Genomic DNA, 6,120 nt, shown 5'->3' with positions numbered 1-6,120 from the left:
TGTCAGCGCTACTCCCGGCGGGCTCGTCGTCGCTGCTCCAGTGGCCGCCGGCCGGGCCCTCATTGTCCTCATCTTCCTCGTCAGCGTCGTCGTCGTCACTGTCGAAGTCGCTGAGGTTCCCCGGCCAGGGGCAGAACCGTTTGGCCGGCGGCTCGTCGGAGGAGGTGTCGTCCTCCTCCTCTTCCTCCTCCTTCTCCTCCTCCTCCTCCTCGGGGGAGGTGAAGTCATCGCAGGAGAAGCGATCGTCGTCGCTCTCCTCCTCCGTTTCCCCGCGGCGAGGAAGCGGAGGTCACTTTCTCCGTCGGTCAAACGGAGGTCACTTTCTCCGTCGGTCAAGGACTTGTCGTCCTCAGACCAGACGGAGAAGTCGTGGCTAGACTCCTCCCCGGCTTCAATGGCGCGGTGGGTGTTCGCCGCGTGGACCTCCTCCTGGTTCGGCTCCGGAGTCGGCTCGCGGGAAGAGGAGGACTGGGTGGAAAGATCCGATGAGGCAGAGGAGGAAGAAGACATGGTGGCGCAGGAGGGCTTTTGGAGTGCTAATGCGAAGGGGATGCGGAAGTAAAACTGTGCGGAGCGATTAAATAAAAGGGGATATAGTGGAAATTCAATGCCACAGCAGTTTCCGAGGAAGTGGTGCCTAAAAGAAAAAAAACTGCCAGGTCACGCGGAGAAGTTGAGAAGGCAAGGCATCATGATGAAGGATACTGCGACGGTTCTGCCACGACATGACCCGACGAAGGAAAAGCAGAGTGATTTTGGAATTATCAATTCCAAAACCAGGGGGGCATGTGTTATCACCAGAATTTGACCGAGTCAGAGGTGGGCCGCGATCAAGATGGATTTGAAGAATGTACATGGAAGAAATACGTGAATCGGCCTTATATGCAAAGTTTGGGCTAGTTTGCCCTTGTATCTGTAACATATAGATTACGTGTCGGTTAGTTAGAGTTTGCCTCGTGCACGGTTGGGATTATTCCCACGTTAGAAAGTCCCCTGGACTATAAATATGTATCTAGGGTTTATGAAATAAACAACAACCAACGTTCAACACAAATCAATCTCGGCGCATCGCCAACTCCTTCGTCTCGAGGGTTTCTACCAGTAAGCATCATGCTGCCTAGATCGCATTGCGATCTAGGCAGCACAGGCTTATTACGTTGTTCATGTGTTGCTCGTACTGAAGCCTTTTTGATGGCGAGCAACGTAGTTATCTTAGATGTGTTCGGGTTAGCATTGTTCTTCGTATCATATGCTGTCGTAGTGCAACCCTTGCACATCTAGCCGCCCTTACACCTATCTTAGGTGTAGGGGCGGCACCCCGCTTGATCATTATTTAGTAGATCCGATCTGTTACGGTTGCTCCTTGTTCTTCAAGGATTAGTTTAATATCTGCAATAGTTAGGCCTTACAAAGGGTTGGAGGATCCAGCGACGGGCAGGGTGTCGTTTGCTAGCCCTAGACAGGATGTTCCGAGGATCAACCTCGTGTTGGTTTTTAGGCCTTGTCTAGGACCGGCTTACGATCACCGTACGTGACCGCGAGGCCCAATCGTGAGTAGGATGATCCGATTATGCGGTGAAAACCCTAAATCGTCGTAGATCGCTTTAGCTTTATCTTGATCAAGCAGGACCACCATATATTCGTGCACCTCGTACGAATCATGGGTGGATCGGCTCTTTGAGCCGATTCACAGGATAACCTGAGAGCCGATCGAGGCTCGTATTTAATGTTTACGTGTATGCCATGCAGGAAACTAAGCGAGGCATCTCCATCACCTTCCTGACCAGGTATAGGTCAGGTGGCACGCCCTTGCACCAGCATCGGACGTGCGTACCAGAGGCTTTGCGGGCCGTCGCTCGGAGGGACTAGGGCCAGTCGCAGCCCTAAGTTGTTCCCGGCTCTACTGTGTTACCCGTCGCTGCCCGCCGGTGGGTTTCTGACCGCAACAGTTTTTCCCCTTCTGTGTTGGAAGAGGTTTTCCACGTTAAATCTTGTATCCCCTGCGTGTGTTCTTGTTTCGTTCTTCTTTATTTGCTTGTCGCTTTTATAACCACCAGTGGAAAACAGGCCTAATGTCGCGGGTCGTATGACCCTTTTGTCTCGGGCGGCAAGCCGCGACAAGGGAGGCGCGACAAAAGGTCCCCCTTTTGTCGCGGGTCGCTTACGACCCGCGACATAAGGTCCACCACGTGGCAGCCGCGGGGCGCGCAGGGGACAGGCCCTTTTGTCGCGGGTGGTATTACCACCCGCGAAAAAAGGCCCTCTACGTGGCGGGCGCACAACGCTGCTGCTTTAGGGTTTGAGAGGTGCAGCACCCCCCCCCCCCCCCGCCACCGACCGCCTGTTATTTCATTTTTTCCATTCGAAAATAAAAGTTGGATATATTTGTACGCTACTAGAAGTGGTACACGTTCATTCATTATATATATATAGATCGATCAAACAAATATTGGAAGCAAAAGTCGATTCCCCTTACATGTATATTCCCCTTACATATATATATACATTTAGCTCACGATCGACAAGCGGTACTAACGACCGTCTATTTGGAGGTAGAGCATCTATTTGGACTAAACAAGCCTTTGTTGTTTAGTACTTCTCTAACCAAAAGTCCCGCCAGTTCCTCCGCAATTCCTAGTAGGTGTTCCTTTGGTTGGAGTCTGTCCCGCATGTAGTCGACCTATATACGAAAATGAGATGAGTATGACTATATCAATCTTGATAACGAAATATTGACGATAATAAATAAAGTTGTGAGTGTTATTGCTTACGTTGAATTTATTGTTGTTCTGCCTCTCAGTGGTTAACATGCGAATGGACTCGCAAACGTAGTATCCACATAGATTCGTCCCTTGTGGCTGCTGAGGGCACGGTACAGGAGTAAATGTTAGCTTCTCTGCCCAGGTACTCTGCTTATGATGGTTCTTGAAAGCTGTCCAAGCCCTGCCAGGCAAAATAATGATTGAATGAGTGGATAATTACTTGATATCTCACGAAAGATATAGCGCGGCGATGAAGGAAATTACACTTGGAGCAACTTCTGCAAGTCGCTGAACCCGTCCACGCCTCTACTCAGTGGGTCTCTTACTTCAACTATTCCCTTATCAGGTTGAATGTCTAGTAGAATCCATTGGAAGCTGCACATGTTATATACGTCAGGAATTACACTTAACATCGAGTAAGAAAAATTGGATGTGCATAAAAGATCATTAAGACTCTCACTCGTAGTTGTAAGGAAACAATATTGAATCACAGAAATATTGCTCCCCCAAAAACCTTAGTAGGTTTCCCCCCGTATCTTCGCGGTTATGCTTTACCGTTTCAACATGTATTTTATCTGGGTCCATAAACCCAATATTGATAATATTATTACTTTTGCATTCACTGATCTTCAGTCTGCATAATAGAGAACACATAAGATATAATGAGTATATGCAATGAGAACGAACATGAACTGAATGAAAATGAACTTATATGTAGTTAAAAACTTACAAGCAATAGCAACTCATGAGAGATTTGTCGAGGGCTTCTAAATTGAATAACTGCCAGAGTTCATTCATCTCAATATGGATCTCCTCCTTTCGGTAGTAATATTCCCATGGTATTGTCGCCACGATGTACATTATGTTCTCCTTGCATGCATCAAGGTACCACTGATGCAAATTCCGCATATGTGTTGGCAGTTTATGCAGCTGCTCTGTGCTGACCAAGTCGGCCCCGTAGACAAATTTAGGAGCTATATCAGCAGTGGGTAGTGCAACATCTGCTGCATACATCAATTCCTCCACGGTAACGTCACAGGCAGCCGCTAGCTTTGCAGCTTCTTCCATATCGAAACCACCCTGTTCCTGGTACAGCTTGGGAACATTATACACTTTGAGTGCTGGGATCGATTGTTTGGGCTGATCTCCGAGGAGGGGAACTTCCTTTCTCTTTTTTCCTTTTGTCGTTATTTGCTTGGCCTTGAGGGGTGCAGTTGTTGAACTTGACTTCTTCTCGGCTGCACTTCTAGCTGATGATTTGCTCATGGTAGTAATATCCTTCTTCTTACCCTTGTCATCCTTGTTCTTCTTAGCCTTTTCATTCTCACTCTTGTCATCAATTACCCTCGCAAGGTGCCCAGTCTCTTTGCCGGGCCTCGTTTCTCCAACTTATCTTCGGAGGCCTAAGAGAATAAAAATCAGTTAATTTATATACATATGTACATATAGAATTCCATTAATGCCTCAACTGATCGTATACCTCATCATTACCGGAGCCGTCAGCTTCTCCATCACCGGAGCCGTCGGCTTCTCCATCACCGGAGCCGCCGGCTTCTCCATGATCACCGGAGCTGTCGGCTTCTCCATCACCGGAGCCGCCGGCTTCTCCATCACCATCGCGGATTATGTTCTCGAAAATGTCTTCCTGTTCCAAGTCCCATTCGAATCGATCCATTGTTTCTGCAAAAAATTAAATCGATAAGTACATGTTCTAACCCTAACCCTAATCAAACACTAAGCAAACCCTAACCCTAACCAGAGATGGGGTAGGCTCAAGGAGGGGAAGTCTCGGCGTGGAGCAGGGAGAAGAGGGCGCGTCAGGTAGAGGATCTCGACAATGCTCACGTGTTTGCGAGGGGGAGAGGGTGTCGGCGACGCGTGTTCGCGAGAGGGAGAGGGTCTCGGCGGCACGTGTTTGCGAGAGGGAGAGGGGTGTCGGCGCGTGTTTGCGAGAGGGAGAGTGCGCGTGTTTGCGAGAGGGAGAGGGGTGTCGGCGCGTGTTTGCGAGAGGGAGAGTGTGCGTGTTTGCGAGAGGGAGAGGGGTGTCGGCGCGTGTTTGCGAGAGGGAAAGGGCGCGTGTTTGCGAGAGGGGGAGGGTGTCGGCGACGGGTTTTTTCCAGGGGGGAGGGAGTTGACGTCGGTTGTTTGCGAGAGGGGTCTCGGCGGGTGTTTGCGAGAGGGGTGTCGGCGGTTACAACAAAATTTAAACTACAAATTTTTTACAAAAAAATTAAACTAACTAATTACAACAAAATTTGAACTAACTAATTATCTAACTACAAAATTTGTACAACAAAATTTAAACTAACATACTAAAATGTCTATATACTAAAATACTTACAAAAAAATTAAACTACTAATTATCTAACTACAAAATTTGTACAACAAAATTTATACAACAAAATTTATACTAACTAACTAATACTAAATTTAAACTAGCAATTTACTAGTACAAATTTTAACTAATACATAGAAAACTTACAAAAAACTAATACAAAATTTAAAATAACTAACTATACATATACTAAATTTAAACTAGCTAACTTAATTAACTAACAATATTACAAAAAAGTTAAAAAAAAATGGCCAGGGGAGCCCGGCGGCGGCTACCTCGCAGATGGCCGGGCAGCGGCGCGGCCGAGGGCGGCGCGCGCGGCAGAGGGAGGTGGCGCGGCCGAGGGCTACCGCGGAGGCGCGCGGCAGAGGGAGGCGCGCGACGGTGGCGCGCAGAGGACTACCGCGGAGGCGCGCGGCAGAGGGAGGCGAAGAGGCGGCGGCGAAGAGGCGGCGGCCGGAGGCGAGGAAGATGGCCGGCGGCGGCGGTGAAATTGGGCAGCCTGGCGGCGCAATTTCGCTAAGGGAATGGTCTCCGGGTGTCGCGGGTGGGGCTCCGCCCGCGGGGTTAGGTATTTATACCTAACCCCTTTTGTCGCGGGTGGTGGCACGACCCGTGATAAAAGGCCCCTTTTATCGCGGGTCGTGCCACCACCCGCGATAAAAGGGGGGTCCTTTTATCGCGCGCCGTGGCTCGACCCGCGACAAAAGGGGGTAGGAGCTGATCCGTGGCATAGCCCATCCAACGGCTCTGGCCGTTTGAATCCAACGGCCTAGAGCCGTTGGATGGTCTGTGCCACGGATCAGCTCATCTCACCCTCTTCACCCCTTTTCTTTTTCTATTTTAAATTAATAAAACTATTATTTCAATAACTTTTGAATGGTAACTCAAATACAAATGTTTTATATATGAATATTGATCAGAAAAAGCTAATGAACATGAATATGACATCCATATACCTATTCCACGTGCCGCCGTGCCACACGTGCCGCGTCCCCGTGCCACGTGTCGCGTCCCGTCGAC

This window comes from Lolium perenne, chromosome 5 (genome assembly GCF_019359855.2).
Source record: "Lolium perenne isolate Kyuss_39 chromosome 5, Kyuss_2.0, whole genome shotgun sequence".
Taxonomy (NCBI): Eukaryota; Viridiplantae; Streptophyta; class Magnoliopsida; order Poales; family Poaceae; genus Lolium; species Lolium perenne.
The sequence above is the reverse complement of the archived record's forward strand: the minus strand, read 5'-3'. Positions refer to the sequence as shown.